Raw genomic sequence first — 19,163 nt, forward strand, 5'->3', positions numbered from 1 at the left:
CAGAGGACCGGGGTTCGATTCCCCGGCCGGGTGGAGATATTTGGGTGTGTCGCCTTTCACATGTAGCCCCTGTTCACCTAGCAGTGAGTAGGTACGGGATGTAAATCGAGGAGTTGTGACCTTGTTGTCTCGGTGTGTGGTGTGTGCCTGGTCTCAGGCCTATCCCAAGATCGGAAATAATGAGCTCTGAGCTCGTTCCGTAGGGTAACGTCTGGCTGTCTCGTCAGAGACTGCAGCAGATCAAACAGTGAAACACACACACACACACATTAATGATAATAATGATAGTGCTGCTGCTGCTGCTGCTACTACTACCGCTAATGCTATTTTCACCACCACCACCACCACTACAACCACCACCACCACCACCACCACCACCAATACCACCTCCACTAATAATAATAATGGTATACTCTCTCATACAATTCCATTGAATTTTCCTTTCTCTCTCTAATACAATTCATGCATTTCAGATGAGTAACAGGTGGAAATTTCCTTGAAACTGATAATTGAAGGCAGTGTTGACGAGTTGGCACGGGGAGGGAGGAGGGTGGGTGTTGGCCTCGGTCCGCTGGCGTGAAGGTGGGCAGTCTGAATGGGAATATAAACATTGCTTTATTTAAAGACATTGGGGGTTGTTTGTCTATCTTGGTGGTTAATTCAGACTTTGGTTCACTCTCTGGGTCTGGAAACACAAGGGAGTGTAGGCAAACATTGATGTACTGACTTGGGAGGAAGGCACCGGTGGTGTGCCTCGGTGACACAAATATTTACGTACGTAATTCATTTTGAAAATCGCGAGAAGAAAGAAGACGCCCAGGCTGGAATACACTTCATTTTTAGACGCAACAAATACTTAAACTAACAACCAATATATAATAGCGTTACCGACTTCATTGTTTACAAAACACATGCCAACGAACCGCCTGTATGTCTTACTAACGGCGCCACAAACACACCATAATGTCGAGAGGGAAATCACAGCCAGACTACATCATATTACATTTTCTGAATAAGAAAAATTTTTACTCTCCAGCCAAATAAAGGAAATACAAATTCTCATCGTGTAGAGAATTTTTGTTTTGTACTTTGCCGTTGTAGAAATTTCAAATTTCAAAATACGAATAGTTAGGCTTGATGTTATTGAATGTTATAACTTGAGTCATGTTTCTCATAGTTTTTAAGTCTTATATCAAACAGCAAAACAATCCTGGGCGTGCTGATTAAAAATCGTTAAAATAATAGAATGACGAAAGTGTTATTTCAACAAGAAACAAAAAACACAGCTACACAAGATCTTGTTATGGATTGCATCTTGATTTGCATTACTGTCAATAGATTAGATATCAAAACAATGCAAACTTCCCTGATAAAAGAGAAAAAACCGTGATATAAAGACCAAGAAGTTATTTTGGGCCTTTTCTCCACTGGTCCATCCCCTCTCCCATCCCGCTCACACTCCTCCTCCCCCCTCCACCAACACCTCCTCCACCTACTCCAACACAGCAAGCCTTTGAATCACCAGGAAACGCCTGCAAAACACTCGAATTTGCCTAAGTAGGAGAGGAAACTGCTACCTTGACTGCGGAGGGGAGGTGGGTGGGCTAGCTGGGGGCTTGGCGAGTGCGCACCGGGGCTGGCCAGGTCGGGGCGCCAAGGATACTTTGGTGTGGTGTGTTGTGGTGTTGTGGTATGGTATAAAAGGTGTGTGATGGTGTGGTGGTGGTGTGGTGTGGTATGATGGTGTTGTGGTATGTGATGGTGTCTGGGGTGTGTGGTAGTGGTGGTGGTGGTGGTGGTGGTGGTGGTGGTGGTACTATGGTGGTGTCTGGAGGTGCTATGGTGGTGGTGGTGGTGGTGCTATGGTGGTGGTGGTGGTGATGGTGGTGCTATGGTGGTGGTGGTGGTGTTTGTGTGTAATGGTAGCATCTAGTAGTGCTATGTTGGTGGTGATGGTGGTGCAGTGTGGTGATGTGATGTTAATACCACACACCAACAAAGTCAAATGCCTTGTGTGTGTGTGTGTGTGTGTGTGTGTGTGCAGCGCAAGTGTGGGGAATCAAACCAGTCTCAAAGTTGTATGTATAATTGGTGTTTAACTCGCAACTGCCCCTTTGTGTGTGTGTGTCTGTGAGAGAGAGAGAGAGAGAGAGAGAGAGAGAGAGAGACATGAGAAGCATTGGAATGAGTATCAGGGACAGGGTAGGAGAGAGAGAGAGAGAGAGAGTGAAGGGAAAGAGGAAGAAGGCGGGCCCATGGTACACGTCAGAGGCAGTTTTAGCTTTGGCCAATGACAGCTACCATGAAAAAAAAGATGATAGATGTCCCTTTTATTAGAATTATGGGTAGGAAAAGGGATTCAAATAAGAAGACAGCAGTATTTAACCCTTTCAGTACCATGACGCGTTTCCATATTCATTCTGGTTACTATTTGTTGACTTTACACAGCTTCAGAAACTCGTATGGATGATCAAAATAGTGAAGACTGTGGCCATTAATCTTCTGACCTCCATAGACCCTTCCTAATGTCAATAAAATGGTCTGATCGTACACAAATCTCAAGGATAAAAATGCATCCCAGTACTGAAAGGGTTAAATCACAAGGAATTAGTGGGCATGTAATATACGAAAGTTGACTAATATTCATAATTTTTTTAAGGTAAACTGCACCGAATTGTTTAACTAATTAGAGAGGTGGAAAAATACTAGATAACACACGGGAGCGAACAAAGTGAAGTTAATGGAGGAAAGCGTAGGTTGAAGTATTATTCTCTCTCTCTCTCTCTCTCTCTCTCTCTCTCTCTCTCTCTCTCTCTCTCTCTCTCTCTCTCTCTTCAATCCTACCTCATGCTATTCTGATTTCTCTCCCTTCTCTTTTATTCCCTTTCTTCTCCTTTCGTCTCTCTCTCTCTCTCTCTCTCTCTCTCTCTCTCTCTCTCTCTCTCTCTCTCTCTCTCTCTCTCTCTCTCTCTCTCTCTCTCTCTTTTTAGCTTTGGACAGTGTATCAGAGAGAGAGAGAGAGAGAGAGAGAGAGAGAAGAAAGAAAACAGAGAGCATTACATATTCTGCATTACCCACATCACTGACTAACCACTCTCTCTCTCTCTCTCTCTCTCTCTCTCTCTCTCTCTCTCTCTCTCTCTCTCTCTCTCTAACAACTGAAGAACCTTTTAAGGGGAAGGAAATAATGTAAGTGACGCTAACTATTCTACCTTGTCTCCCACGCTCTGGACGCTCCCGAGATCATAGGGCAAGTGTGGGTGACCGAGGCAGACCGTCACGTATCAATGCACATCCTCCGCCGACACAGACCCGGAAATGTACGAGGGAATTTGCAAGATCTTAACCACTTCAGTACTGAGACACATTTCTTTACCTTGTGTATGTTTAGATTATTTTATTTATATTGGGAAGGGTCTATGGAGGTCAGAAGATTAATGGCTAAAGTCTTCACTGTTTTGATCCCCCCTATGAGTTTCTGAAGCTGTATAGTCACCATATAGTAAGTAGCATGTATGGGTTATGATACTGAAGAGGTTAATCCTTTAGCTTCATATTCAGAAACACTTCCTCTCTCTCTCTTTCTCACTGCGACCATTTTCAAAGACCACAGAGACAATTAGCCGAGTTCTAAAGATTACTTGTCCTGTTAATAATGCAGAAAACTTGTTAACATGTCACTAGATTTACAGAAACACTCCTAAAACTCGTGTCACTTCAACTAGAGCCCTGTGAAAATAGTGAAGGTGTGAGTGGCGTGTGGAAGTGTTTTTGTTTTTATTTCTTGTTTTATGTAAGAGGTGAGTTGGCCAAGGGCAGTAAAAAAATTAAAATAGACAGAGTCAGCCAATAAAAGGGATAATTGTTTTGAAACCTCCCTTTTAGATGAAGTCAAGTCATAGGAAGTTGGAAATACAGAGTTTAATCCCCTTTAGTTCCATGACTCGTTTCAACATTCATTTGGTGATATTATACAGCTTCAGAAACTATGTGGGGGGTTAAAATAGTGAAGACTCTAGCCATCAATCTTCTGACCTCCATAGACCCATCTTAATGCCAATAAAATGGTCTAGTAGTACACAAATCTTATGATAAAAATACGTCCCAGTACTGAAAGAGTTAAAAACCAGTGTCACTTCAACTAGAACCCTTTGAAAACAGTGAAGATGTGGCGCGGAAGTGGTATAAGAGTATTTCCCTGGGTAATAAAGTTATCTATAGTTAGGTGTACAGTTTCAAAAGATGCTAGTGAGAGTCATAATTGTGTCTGTAAATGACGAATAGAGTGGTTTGTTGTGTGTTGTGTCTTTGGTAATTAAATTTGGATTAGAAATGAGTGGAATTTTTTTGTTTTTTTTATACCATGTGGATTTTTCACGGGAATTTATGGGCTAAAGGAGGTTACTTTTTGTGGTACCTCCTATCTTAAAGCCCACCCGTTAGGAAGCCATTGCCCCGAATGAGAAAGCCCAACCTATACTCGGACCATGGACAGGATTCGAACCCGTGCGCTTGGAGACCCCTCGGACCCCAAAGCACGCATGGTTCCACTGTACCATTTAACTATTAGCCTGAATAGAATGAGGTCATTAAGGTGAGACATGTGACCTGTGCATGTCCAGTGGGAGGCTAACTTGCCCTGACCTGACCTTCCCTGCTGACCTAGAGTGACCTATGACCGCTTGACACCTCTCTCTCTCTCTCTCTCTCTCTCTCTCTCTCTCTCTCTCTCTCTCTCTCTCTCTCTCTCTCTCTCTCTCTCTCTCTCTCTCTCTCTCTCTCTCCCGGGAAGGTCTTATCCATTTGGTTGGTCTTGCATGCAGCCTTTAAATAACTTGGGAGGGGGGTGGGAGAGAGAGAGAGAGAGAGAGAGAGAGAGAGAGAGAGAGAGAGAGAGAGAGAGAGAGAGAGAGAGAGAGACCCTATATTAAATCAAGTCGGAATATGAAAAAAGAATAAACAAAGGAAGAAAGATAAAATGAAAAAAGATAACAAAAACAGTTGTCACAGCAGAGAGAGAGAGAGAGAGAGAGAGAGAGAGAGAGAGAGAGAGAGAGAGAGAGAGAGAGAGAGAGAGAGAGAGAGAGAGAGAGAGAGAGAGCAGCCAAGTAAATAAAGAAATGCATAGACAGACTGACAGATCAATACCACAAACATACATACAGGTATACAGACAGACACACACAAACAAACATGTAGACAGACAGACAGACAGACAGACATACACACAGACTGGTAGACAAATACAAATAGACAGATAGACAGATAGACCAGAATATATTGACAGATTTAGACAGAAAGACAGATTGATAAACAGACAGACAGACAGACAGACAGACAGAAACATCAGCATGCAGACAAACGGATAGACAAGGATAGAAAAAGAAAATATAGGAAAAGGAAAAGAAAAACAAGAGGAAAGAGACATATAGAATTTTTGGAAATGAAATAACTTGAAGGGAAGGAAGAAGAGAAATAGTGAAACGAAAAAGAAATTTGGAAAAAAAACGAACGAACTGAATTGGACTTGGAAAGAGAGGGAGGAGAGAATAATGGAAAGAAATATTATAACATTTTGCCAACAGGTGTCGCCTTTTTTGACATTCTTCGCCACTCTTCTCTGCGCCATCTGCTGCGACTTCTCCAGGACGTTTTATCATGTGACCTAACCTTAAAACCTAATCTAATCTTAGCTAACCATACCTAACCTAACCTAACCTAACCTAACTTAATCTTAGCTAACCATACCTAATCTAACCTAACCTAACCTAACCATGCCTAACCTAACCAAATATAACCAAACCTAACTTAATGTTAGCTAACCATACCTTACCTAACCTAACCAAACAACCTAACCTGACCTAACCAAACCTAACCTAACCATGGCCTAACCAAACCTAACTTAATCTTAGCTAACCATACCTAACTTAACCTAACCAAGCCTAACTTAATCTTAGCTAACCATACCTAACCTAACCTAACCTAACCATGCCTAACCTAACCAAATCTAACCAAACCTAACTTAATCTTAGCTAACCATACCTAACCTAACCTAACTTAATCATAGCTAACCATACCTAACCTAACCTAACCTGACCTAACCTAACCAAACCTAACTTAATCTTAGCTAACCATACCTAACCTAACCTAACCTAACCTAACCTAACCATGCCTAACCTAACCAAACCTAACCAAACCTAACTTAATCTTAGCTAACCATACCTAACCTAACCTAACCTAACCTAACCTAACCAAACCTAACTTATTCTTAGCTAACCATACCTAATCTAACCTAACCTAACCTAACCATGCCTAACCTAACCAAATCTAACCAAACCTAACTTAATCTTAGCTAACCATACCTAACCTAACCTAACCAAACCTAACTTAATCTTAGTTAACCATACCTAACCTAACCTAACCTAACCTAACTTAATCATAGCTAACCATACCTAACCTAACCAAACCTAACCAAACCTAACTCAATCTTAGCTAACCATACCTAACCTAACCTAACTTAACCATGCCTAACCTAACCAAACCTAACCAAACTTAACTTAATCATAGCTAACCATACCTAACCTAATCTAACCTAACCTAACTTAATCATAGCTAACCATACCTAACCTAATCTAACCTAACCTAACTTAATCTTAGCTAACCTTGCCTAACTTTTAAGCTAACAACCTAACCTTTAAGATAATACAACCTAATTTTTCAGCTAACAACCCAATTTTGAAGCTAACCTAACCTAACTTTTAAGCCAACCATACTTAACTGTAAGCTAACTTCACTTAATTTCTGAGCTGACCTAACCTAACTTTTCAGCTAATCTAACCTAACTTTCAAGCTTAAACCCAACTTCAAAGCTTACCTAACCTAACTATAATGTAACCTAACTTAAATCTAACCTAACGTAACTTCTAAGCTAACCTAATCTAACCTAGCCTTAACCAAGCTAACCTAACCTAAGCTAACCTAAGCGAATCTGATCTACTTACTCTTCGTAAAGCAATTTCATTTAATCTTGGTGTTGCTCAAATGATCAACCTTTATCTTCTATTGGGAAAACTCTAACTGGGTATCAGATATGCATAAAACAATAGCAACAACAAAAACATACAACAAAACAACAACAACAACAACAGTAACAAGAAAAATAACAACAACAGTAAGAGCAACCAGAAAACAACAACAACAACAACAACAACAACAACAACAACAATAACAGTAACAACAACAACAGTAACAACAAGAAAAATAACAACAACAAAAAAACAACAACAAAAATAACAAGAACAGTAATAACAACAAGAAAAATGACAACAACAACAACAACAACAACTGAAAACTGGTGAACTAATTTGGAAGGACAGAAAAGTCTTAATCTCCAGGTAAAATAAAACACACACACACACACACACACACAGTATAGCATTTTCATCACTCAGTCTTGTACCAGATTAAAGTTTTCTCAAAAGTGTTTTATTTTTTTTTTCCCAGTGTACGGTAATGACTCACTTGTGTACGATGTCGCTGTTGTCGTTTTCACCCTTTATTTATTTCGATTATTCCTTACTATATACTGTATCTCTTTATTCTATTTATCTGAGTATGTTTTTTTTTTTTTTCTTCTCTCTCTCGTTTTTATCTTTTTTTCAATCAAGCTACATCATGGCTTCAAGTTTCACACAGTACAATCATCAACTCCATCCTCTAAGTCACTACATACATATTCTGGTGGTGTTTACTGTGTGTAGGTGTGTTTTTTAATCATTAATCTTAACCATTTATCTTCTCTTTTCCTTTTCTTTCAACCTACAACAGTGTTTATAATTTAACATTGTACTGGCATCATCTTTATCATCAAAGTCACTATATGCTATCTTTTTTTTGTAAAGTTTGTGTGTGTGTGTGTGTGTGTGTGTGTGTGTGTGTGTGTGTGTGTGTGTGTGTGTATCTATCATTATTATTATTTTCTTTTCTTTTTCTATCATTTTATAAGTGTTTCAAATTTCACACTGTACTATTATCGTCTTTATCATCAAGGTCACTATAAAGTATAATTTTTTGTAAAGTTTGTGTGTAAGTGTATCTTTTTATCATTATTATTATTTCCTTTTCTTTTTCTATCAATTTATAACAGTCTCAAATTTCACACTGTATTATTTTCATTTTCATCACCAATCATTATAATTTTTTTGTGAAGTTTGTAACTGTAAATGTATCTTTTTACTATTATTATTCTTTTCCTTTCTTTTCTATCAATTTATAAGTGTTTCAAATTTCACACTGTATTATTTTCATTATCATCATCAAGATCGCTGTATGATACCTTTTGGAGTAAAGTTTATGTGTGTATGTGTGTGTATTTGTGTGTATCAATCATTATTATTATTCTATTTTATTTTTCTATCAAATTATAAGTGTTTCAAATTTCATACCGCACACTCATCATCTTCACACAGTATTTCGTGGTGTTTGGTGCTCATTTTCTATTCACTTTCCTCCTTCTCTTGTCTTCTGCAGCTTTTCTCATGTCCACACTCGCTGTCCGATCCGCGCCTGTCTCTACCACCACCACCACCACCACCACCACCACCCCGTCCACTCCGCCACTGTTACGTTGCACTTCTTTGTTTACGTATTTTCTCTTCGCATGTCAAGGAGTCAGTCAGGTCAAGGGCAGAGAGAGAGAGAGAGAGAGAGAGAGAGAGAGAGAGAGAGAGAGAGAGAGGAAAAACGGTCAATATGCTTCACCACAAAGAAAACGATTATTTTTTTATTATTATTATTATTATTATTATTATTATTATTATTATTATTATTATTATTATTTTTGTTGTTGATGTTGCTATTGCTGCTACTATTTTTGTTGTTGTTGTTGTTGTTGTTGTTGTTGTTGTTGTTGTTAGTTAGTTAGAGAGAGAGAAAGAGAGAGAGAGAGAGAGAGAGAGAGAGAGAGAGAGAGAGAGAAAGCGGGGAAGCAGTGAAAGGGTAATAAAAGTAGGAACGAAAGTAGAACAAAAAAAAAAAGAAGAAAAGAAAAGAAAAGAAAAGAAATAAGAAAAATTGGACACCTTATTTTCTACGCCTTCTTGATAATCCTCCTTTTTTTATGCAGCAGTTCAAGTTTTAAACAGGAAAAACACACACAAACAGGCAAATAGGTCCAGAGTTTACTACACTGTACAAAGTCATGTTTCCGCACCCAGTTGCTTCTATACCGAGCGCTCTTAACGTCGTGGCGGAAGTCCAGGAAGCAATCAATCAAGCCCAGGTGAAGGAAAGGGTTGAGGAAGGGCAGGTGAACGTGATTGCGGCCGTCCAGGGAGCAGGAAACTTGTGTGAAGGACATGGCTGAGTTAAGGATACGTGTGTGTGTGTGTGTGTGTGTGTGTGTGTGTGTGTGAGAGAGAGAGAGACCTGTTTTATTATTATTATTATTTATACCATGTGGGGAGTTCACGGGAATTTCTGGGCTAAAGGGGATACTTTTTTGAGGTACCTCCTATCAGAAAGCCCACCCGATAGGAAACTGTTACCACGAGTGAGGAAGCCCAACCTACACTCGGACCGTGGACAGGATTCGAACCCGTGCGCTTGGAGACCCCTCGGACCCCAAAGCACGCATGATTCCACTGTACCACGGCGAGAGAGAGAGAGAGAGAGAGAGAGAGAGAGAGAGAGAGAGAGAGAGAGAGAGACCAGCTTCATTATTGCTGCCCAAAAAGTTAAAATGGAAACTGGGATTCATTTTGCTTGGACCATCTGATTCGAAGGAATGAAAGAGAGAGACGAAAAGAGAAATGGAAAAAAAGGGAAGAATGAGAAATGTAAGAAAGGATGGAGGAAAGGAGAAAGCAAGAAATGAAGGAAAGGAAGGAAAAAAAGGGAGGATTATCAGCCACAATGAAACATAAAACTTTAGAATTGGTAGATAAGAAGTGTTGTCCAGTATTGACTCACTTAAAAATCCTTATTGCTTGTATGAGACAGAAATTAAGCTGGAGGAGAAGATAATGAAAAAAACGAAAGTAGAAAACGGAACCGAAAAATGAAAAGAATAAAGAAGGAAGAGCTGTAATGGGAAAGAAGATGAAAATATAATGAATAGGAGGAGGAAAAGAAGACAATAAAAGGCAAGAAATGAGAGAAAGAAAGAAAAAAAAAAGGGTTAGCATCCACAATGAAAAAGAATAAAGAAGGGAAAGCTGTAATGGGAAAGAAGATGATAAAATAATGAATAGAAGGAGGAAAAGAAGACAATAAAAGGCAAGAAATGAGGGAAAGAAAGGAAAAAAAAGGAATATTATCAGCTACAATGAATCATAAAACTATAATATTAGTAGATAAGAAGTGATGTCCAGTATTGACTGTCTAAAAATCCTTATTACTTGTACGAGACAGAAATTAAGGTGGAGGAGAAGATATTGATAAGAACGAAAGGATGGAAACGGAACTGATCAAAAGCAAAATGAATAAAGGGGGGAGAGGTGAAATGGGAAAGAAGATGAGAAAATAATGAATAGGAGGAAAAGAAGAGAATTATAAATGATAAATGAGACACAGAAAGAAAGAAATTTATGATGCGGAAGAAGGAAGAGATAAAAGAAAGAGACAGGAAAGAAAATAGCAGAGGCAAGTTGAAAGATAAAAAGGGAATTGGTGTAAAAGAAAGAATGGAAGAAAAGGAGGAAGACGAGGAAAAAAAAAAAAAGAGAGGCGAAGAAAGATAAAGAATAACACGATAAAAGCAAATGGATAGAAGAGAAACAAATGAAGAATAGATGCAAGAAAAGAGGAGTGATGGATGAAAAGAAGGAATAGACAATAATTGAAGTACACACGATTAAAAAGAAAACGAAAAAGAAAGAAGGAATAGGATTAAGAAACAAATGACGAAGAAATAGGAGTAGGATATAAATGAAGAAGGAAATAAATGAAGGAGGAAGAGGAAATGAATGAAGTACACATGAATAAAAAGAAAACGACAAGTGTAAGAATGGAGGAGATAAATAGGAGGAAAAGACGAGAAAAAAAAAACAACAACGAGAGAAAGGAAGAAGAAATAGAAAACAAGAACGAAAAACTAGAAAATTAAATAACACGCAAGTCACACCTTTAAAGAAAACGGAAGGCGATTAAGGGGAGAGTCCGGTTTAGATCGGGGGTGCCATATCTCCGGTAAATATGCATGAATCGCTCTGATTTTTATGTTGTGAAGTATTGGCATCATTTACATCAACATTAGACATTGACCCCCATTCTTGTCCCCCTCCCCCCCCCTCCAACTACAACTACAACGAAAATTTAAAAGCGAATCTCCGTCGTTATTATTGGCCCCACAACCTTCATTTTTCTGTGACTTAGAGACGTTATAATATGAAATGTTTCTTCGTCGTTAGATTTTTCATTTCAGCTTTTAAATTTGTTTTATGATTTTTTTTTTAAATGTTTTTTTTTGCCTTTTTTTGACCAAAAAAATATTAATATAAAATTAAACCAGACATATATAAAAAAAACAGCGACGATGATTTGAAGAGAAAGTATTCCTCTGCCTTTTAGTCTTTGTTTCATTGAAATCAAGCTAAAACTGGCTCCAAGGTTAACGTTAGAAGGGGAATAACTTATGTTTTGAGATATGGGCTGAGAGAGGTCGCGAGAAACAGCGCAGCATCCTGGCGTGACTGTAGCTACGAGAGCACTGAGCCCTGTGACCGACCCACCGAACACTGATACCACACAGACTCGTCGTCAGTCTTGCCATATCATATCCACACACAAAAAGTTCAGATTTTAGCATTTTTCGTAGAATTGGGTGGAAAAAAACTTACTCTGCTGATGTAAACAAACGCACAGCTGCTGCACGTGGTTGAGCGCGGGACCTTTAAACGGGATTTAAAGGGAAACTATCGCAAGTTTCCTTTTAAATCTTTGCGAGATAGTTGCCAAAATGTATACCTACCAAATATATTTTTTTCACAAAAAGTCATTTTTTTTATATTTTTGGGGTCTCCAAACCGGACTCTCCCCTTAAGTCAAGCTACTTTCTCTAATACAAGTAACTGTTTACCTGTATAGAAACGATTACCTTTACCTGTGGCCAGTATTTCTCTTATTTACCCTTCCCTCTTCCTTATCATCAATTTCTTTCTATCTTCTCTTCTTTTCCTCCTCTTATTCATTCATTTTTGTATTTTTTCAGCTTTCCCTCCTTTATTGTTTTTTTTTTATTCCTTCTTTATTCATCTTTGCTCTTTCTCCCTCCTTCTTTCTTCCTTTTTCACTATCTTCTCTATCTCAATTTTCTGTTCAAAGGAGTAAACAGTCTGTCACGTCAATAGTGCAAAAGACACGATGTTTTCTTTTTCAGTTCTTCCTTCTTTATTCATCTTTGCTCTTTCTCCCTCCTTCTTTCTTCCTTTTTCAATATCTTCTCTACCTCAATTCTCTGTCTGAAGGAGTAAACAATCTGCCACGTCAGTAGTGCAAAAGAAATGAGGTTTTCCAGGTTTTCCTTTTCATCTTTCCCTCTTTTATTCATTTTTATTCGTCTACCTTCCTTTTTCCTTCATCCTTATCCTCTCTACCTCAATTCTTTACTTACGTGTTCCTATTCGAAGTAGTAAACAACCTTTCACGTCATTAGTGCAAAGAAACACGAGGTTCTGAAGTCTTTGAAGTGTTATGATGTCAGAACTCCACATTATGAGGAGGATGTGGAAAGATTTACGATGTCAGGTATATTCTAAGCCGGAAGGAAAACGTGGTGGTGGTGGTGGTGGTGGTGATGGTGGTGGTGAGTGGTGGTTTTGTAATAGTTTTGGTGATAGATTTGCGTGGTGAAAGTAATAGTGATGGTAAAGCAATGGGTGATTTGATGTGGTGGTGGTAGTGGTGATCGGAGTGATGTATGGTGATGTAGTGGTGAAAAGAGAGAGAGAGAGAGAGAGAGAGAGAGAGAGAGAGAGAGAGAGAGAGAGAGAGATGCCGAAGATGGTATAATAATAGTAGTAGTGACCTCTCTCTCTCTCTCTCTCTCTCTCTCTCTGTGACCGAAACCTATTTTACTTTTCTTTTCTTTTTATCATTTCATTTTTCTTTCTTTTTGTTGTCCCGTCATCATTTGATATACGAAACTCTCTCTCTCTCTCTCTCTCTCTCTCTCTCTCTCTCTCTCTCTGGAACCGGAACCTTTAATTAGCGTGGGAACCATAACATTCCCTTTAAAATATTCATACCTTCAGTTCGCATTGAAATAATCCATATCGCACTCGCCTGCCTTACTTCCAATTAAAGCGGGAGCAGGGACGGTCACCATTAGCTCCATCTCTTTAACGGCCCCTTGTCTCAGGTCACACGAAGGTCAAAGGTCATTCCATTATGTTGTGGGTTTGTGGCTGGGCGTGGGTTTCAAGAAGTTATGTATTGGAGGTACTGTAAGAGAGAGAGAGAGAGAGAGAGAGAGAGAGAGAGAGAGAGAGAGAGTAATTGTTGTGTTGTGATGAGAGAGAGAGAGAGAGAGAGAGAGAGAGAGAGAGAGAGAGAGAGAGAGAGAGAGAGAGAGAGACCACTACCAGATTTACGCATAATGCATAATCATTTGGTGAAGAGAGATATAATCAACAACTAATTAATTTATCAGTGAACGCACCAGTTACTAACAAGAGGGACAACAGGACGAAGCTAGACACGACAAGAAGAAATATAGAAAGTTGAACAACACAAGGATGGCAACAGCTGCTTCACTCATCTCCTGTTTTACCACTCAATAAATACACCCAAGCAAAGAATTCCCACTCAGTAACTCCCACACTACACCTCCGTTCACCACAGCCAGGAATCATTCACACCTAACCTCCGCTATCGTCTGGCCGGATACTAGAGGTCAAACACTCAAAATTCACACGAGCAACAAGCAAAATAAAGAACCCTGGCATAGCTTTCCCTTAAAGTTGCCGCACATCTCCAGCTGAGAGGCACACGACCCACAGGCCTCACCCGCATCATTACGGAGCTTTTTCATGCAGCAGTACTTGATGTGGGGCAGTAATGGGGGAATAATGAGGGAAATAGTAGAGTGGGGTACGTTTGCAGCGTGTGGTAGGGAAGCGGCGTGACTATTCTTTGGCCGTGCACTCCCTTGCGCAGGTCGGCTGACTGTTATAATGGACACGGCATCAGTGTCTCTTAAGTCCGTGAGTAGGAAGCATCTCGCGCTCTCGCCCCGGCCAGCCTGTGTGCCGTGACCCGGTTGAATTGTATTTGGTTACCAGAAGTGAATTGTGACATTGTTTTGCCTGGATAATTACGCCCATCATCTCTACTCGTCATTGTCAGGTAGGGGAGCGCTGGGTGAGCGGCATTTCAGGCAGGAAAGGCATGTGCTGTCAGCCTGCCTCGGTGTCTTTGTGTGTGGGAAGTGATGAGTTTGAAAAAATGCCTCGTGTGTTGTCTAATCTCATCACTGCTAAGGGGGAAATGACACCTAGCAGCTACATTTAATTACTCACCTTCTCTGTATCCTGTCTGGTGTTGTGGTGGAGTATTCAGCTCTTGTTTTTCCAGGCTTTTTCTCTCCTTTCCCTCAATTCTCGTCGCGTCTTGAGTGTGCATTCGCGTAACTTTATAGCAAATGTTCCCTTCGCATTGCATTTCTCCAGAGGGCAAATTTGAGTGTTGGTTAATAATGCATAATGCTGTGAAGTAATGGTGGTGGTGGTGGTGATGGTGGTGGTGGTGCTAAGTGTGTTGCATGGTAGTAATGATGGTGTTGGGCCGCCTGTCTGCATCTCAGTGCCCGGCGGTGATGCCCCAGGGTGATGTCACGACCTTGGCGAGGATGTCACGTAGCTCCCTGAGATGTAACACTTACTTCAGCTTCGTGACTGGTGCGGAAGGAACAGAGGGAGAGGCAGAGGGTTGATACCTGACACACACACACACACACACACACACACACACACACACACACACACACACACACACACACACACACGTGCAAGACAAATGGATAAAACATTCTGATGCATAAAAAGCACCAGTCTGCACACACACACACACACACACACACACACACACACACACACACACACACACACACACATCATTCCCATCCACAAGGCTAAACGTGCAATCTTCCTCAAACCGTAACTGTCATTATAGGGAGGAGGGAATGACAGGAGGGAGGGAGAGGGAAAAGGAAGAGGGGAAGGGGAAGGTGCTGTTGGTAACTGTTGCTGCATCGTGTGAGCCAGCTAACTAGCAGGCGTGAATAACGAATGAAGGGGCATGTGCGAGATGAATGGGCCCTATTGTTCGTGTACAGCGTGTCAACTCTCGGCAGCGCTCCGTCAGTAGAGGAATCAAGTGTGAGTTGTCATCGTCCTCCTCCTCTTGGTTCTTCAGTAGCTATCCATCTTGAGGGAAATCGATACGGAGTCTGATTTAATTGTGTGTGTGTGTGTGTGTGTGTGTGTGTGTGTGTGTGTGGCGGTCGCTGGCCGTTGCGGGGACTGTCCGTTGTGTCCGAGCGAGCAAGTGACTGGAAGGTTGACAACTTAGTGGGTCATGAGTGTCTTGTAAGTGTGTGTGTCTGAGTGTTTGTCACCCCAAGACCCAACCTTACCACATTCCTCTCTTTGACCTAATACCCCCGCCTCACCCAGTCCAGCCCCCTCCCAGCCCCAAGCCCCCAGAGGTGCCTCCTGTTGTAATTAGAGGCTGCAAGAGAAGGCTGGTCTAGTTTCAGTGCAGTTAGTGGTGTTGTGTCAGGGTCCAGACGGTCAGCCAGCGGGACAGTCTGACAACACACACACACACACACACACACACACGAAGCCGCAGCGTGTCGCCACTAGCCACCATCTGACCGGGGGTTAGATTTCACTGCTAGTTCTTTCTCTCTCTCTCTCTCTCTCTCTCTCTCTCTCTCTCTCTCTCTCTCTCTCTCTCTCTCTCTCTCTCTCTCTCTCTCTCTCTCTCTCTCTCTCTGCAATGGAGCGGTGTGTGAAGGCCTGTCATTCCATATATTGTTGTGTCTATCAGCCTGTCTGTGTCTGTTTGCCTGTCGCCCTTTTGTCTCGCTGTCTGTCTGTTACACTGTGTCTGCCAGCCTGTCTGTGTCTGTGCCTGTCTGTCTGTGTGTCTGTGCCTGTCTGACCGTCTGGCTAGCTGTCCCATCCCCCCAACACCCATCGTCTCTGTCTCTCTGAAGCTTAAATTCACCCCTATTATACGCTTTCCCTTTCTCTCTTTACTCGTGTACACTGAGATGGCTTTGTGAGTTACGGCATTACACAGAGGGCGTTGGCTTGTGTTACGAGGAGAGGCTGGGAGTTAGTGGGCGTTGTCTCAAAGCGCATAGGTGTGTGTGTGGAATTCTGGTTATCCTTGAGAGGGAGCGAGTCAGGGCATGGAGAAGAGGTGGAAGGTGGAGGGGGGGGAAATAAGTACTATTACTGAACACCCCATAGCAAGTAGTGGTGTGACAAGAACGTGGGAGGGAGTGAACTGTAGCTGTTTTTGATAAGGGTTTCTCGTGTGTGTGTGTGTGTGTGTGTGTGTGTGTGTTATCGCTAGCTTCCTATACACCACTTCTAGATTAGCGTGACGTTTATGATAGCTTGATGGATTAAGGTGTTATCAGTGCGGCCCTGTCTGTGGTGGGGATGTGGTATTTGATTGTGGTTATTGTTGTTGTTGTTGTTGTTCTGTTTTGTAGTTTTCTTCTGCCTCCTTTTCTTTTTCTTTCTTTTTTTCTTTTTTTCTTTTTTCTTTGCTTTCCTTGTTCTTTTTCTTCTGGTTCTTCATTCTTTGCATTTCTACTTACTTTCTTCGTTCTTAATGTTGTTATTGTTGCTATAGTAGTAGTAGCAGTAGTTGTTGTTCGTCTTGTAGGTTGTTGTTGTTACTGTTGTTGTTGTTGTTGTTGTTGTTGTCTATATCTTTGTTTGCTTATTCACAATCCTTCAGCATAATCAGTGCAATCCATTTCGTTATTAATTCTTTCTTATTTCTGACATTTGTATTTCACCACACGTTTCCCTCACAAGCACACTGTTGCACAATTTGATCGCGCCGCAACAGTTGATTGCCATCCCCTCAAATGTTGCCGTAATCTGCACTGTAACTAACCACCAGTGAAAAGTACCACGGTTATACTTTTATTTCATTATACTACCAAGTTTATACACCTTTATTACAATACCTACTGGAGTCCGTATTCAGAAACCTTTTGCTCTCACCACGACTATTTTCCAAGGCTATAGAGATGATTAGCAGGGTTTTCAAGATTGTTTCTCTAGTTAATAGTGTAGAAATCATGTCACTCTGCCTCTTAGAACCATAAAAAAAACCATCTTAACAGATTCATGTAAATACGGTTTTGAAGAGTGTTTCTCCAGTTGATAATGCAGAAATCATGTCACTCTGCCTCTAGAACCGTAAAAACACACCTTAAAAACTCATATAAATAGGGTATTCAAGAGTGTATCTCCAGTTGATAATGCAGAAATCGTGTCACTCTGCCTCTAGAACTGTACAAACATTGAAAAACTCGTGTAAATATAAACAAACTCTCTTGAAATAGTGAAGCACAGGTGTTTGAGAATACCAGTCCTGGTTTACACGTTTTCATTACGGTTCCAGGTTTACACACTTCTTATATTACAAAACTAGCTTTATACTCTTATCATACTGCTAGATAAGTAAGAAGAGAAGAAAGAAGAAGAAGAAGAAGAGAGAGAGAGAGAGAGAGAGAGAGAGAGAGAGAGAGAGAGAGAGAGTGGGTGTGTGTCTTAGGAAATAGCTTTTCACTCACATCACACGCCATAAAGAGTAAGCTAATCCTGTGAAACATTACTATTGCCTCTAAATGGCACTGTGGTCGAGTCTCCGTGCATAGACACCAGAAATCACGCCCTTATTGTTTCTGAAGGGCAAGGAAGGTCAGAAAAATTAAGGACAAAAAGGTGAGGAAAATAAATAATGGGAAAGTGATAAGGGGAGGGAAAAAGCCAATAATAGAAGGAAAAAGAGGATAGGAAGAACTGTAAAGGTGAACACTAAAAGGAGATTAAACTACGCGATACTGGAAAATAGTTAGAATTAGACGGAAAAAAGTTGAAATATATGAAAAAAATAACGAGAGAAAAATAACAATACGAATTAAAGAGAGATAGAAATAAAAAGGAAAAAGTAGGTATATATGGAAAAAAAAGGAAATAACGAGAGGGAAAACAATACAAGTTAATGAAAAGAGAGAAATAGAAAGGAAAAGTAGAAATATATGAAAAAAATAACGAGAAGGAAAAAAAACTACGAATTAATGAAAAGACTTAGAAATATGAGGAAAAAGTAGAAATATATGAAAAAAAGGAAATAACGAGGGGGAAAAGATATGAATTAATGAAAAGAGATAGAAATAGAAGGAAAAAGTAGAAATATAATAAAATAAGGAAGGAAATGACGAGAAAAATCAAGACCAACCAATGAAAAGAGAAATAAAAGGGAAAAAAAAGGAAAAGATAAATGAAAGCAAAAAAAAGGAGACAATTTAAGATGAACAAGAGGAGAAATAGGAAAAATATATAAGAAAATAGAAGAAAAGAGTGTAGAGACATGAAAAGAGAAAAGAAATAAGGACAGGAAGAAATAATAAGGTGAATCAGAACACTAAGGGAAATTAAACTACGTGATTCAGGAAAACGAGGCCAATTAATGAAAAGAGTTAGAAATAAAAGAAAAGTAGAAATATGCGGAAAAAAAAGAGACGAAGGGAAACAAAAGAAGGGGGAAAGATGGAACAGTGGGAAAAGGGACAGTTTAAAATGAACCAGAGGAAAAATAGGAAAAATAAAGGAAAAGAATAGGAAGTGAGGAAAAGGGAAGAAAAGAGTATAGACAAAAAAAAAAAAATAGAATGGAAGCTAAAAAAAAAAAAAGTAAGAGGCGTTATGTAAGAGGAGGAGGAGGAGGAGGAGGAGGAGGAGGAGGAGGAGGAGGATAGTGGAAGAAGGGTGTGGCAGGAAAGGCAGTAGGTGGAGGTAGAGTGGAGGATGAGAGGAAGAGGAGAGGAGAGGAGGGTATATAGGACCGCGCCCCTCCTCCTCCTCCTCCTCCTCCTCCTCCCACCCCAAACCACGCGTCAAGAACCGTTT

At 40.4% G+C, this 19,163-nt stretch overlaps 1 protein-coding gene across 16 annotated transcripts in view; it reads left to right on the forward strand.

The window, feature by feature from the left end:
• The first annotated feature begins 14,179 nt into the window (after positions 1-14,179).
• Positions 14,180-19,163, forward strand: part of LOC123510504 (adenylate cyclase type 1-like) — a 292,904-nt gene continuing 287,920 nt past the window's right edge. For all 16 annotated transcript variants that reach the window (XM_045265723.1, XM_045265724.1, XM_045265719.1 and 13 more), the window contains exon 1: positions 14,180-14,343. The gene's annotated coding sequence lies outside the window, so the exon portion shown is untranslated. The remainder of the gene's footprint in view (positions 14,344-19,163) is intronic.

The sequence above is a fragment of the Portunus trituberculatus genome, chromosome 29, assembly GCF_017591435.1.
Source record: "Portunus trituberculatus isolate SZX2019 chromosome 29, ASM1759143v1, whole genome shotgun sequence".
NCBI lineage: Eukaryota > Metazoa > Arthropoda > Malacostraca > Decapoda > Portunidae > Portunus > Portunus trituberculatus.